Here is a 288-nt window from a genome sequence, read left to right as displayed (position 1 = left end):
CAGAGGAAGACGGTTTGAAGTGTTTTAGCCAATTTGATGTAAGGCAAATTTAAAGGAATGTTTTTTCCACCTCCTTGTCTTTATGCTAAGCTAAGCTAAGCTAACCATCTCCTGGCTTTATATTGAAAACACAAGAGTGGTCGATCTTCTCATATGGCTCTCAGCAAAGGGAATAAGTGTACTTCCTGTTTTTGGAGGGCTGAAACCAGCAGCTCATCACTCGTCAGGAAAGCTTCCTACCATCTCAAACTGGGGGGGGTTGGGGGGGGGGGACTTCATTTTATCAAT

Source organism: Etheostoma spectabile, chromosome 24 (genome assembly GCF_008692095.1).
Source record: "Etheostoma spectabile isolate EspeVRDwgs_2016 chromosome 24, UIUC_Espe_1.0, whole genome shotgun sequence".
NCBI classification, from domain to species: domain Eukaryota; kingdom Metazoa; phylum Chordata; class Actinopteri; order Perciformes; family Percidae; genus Etheostoma; species Etheostoma spectabile.
The sequence above is the reverse complement of the archived record's forward strand: the minus strand, read 5'-3'. Positions refer to the sequence as shown.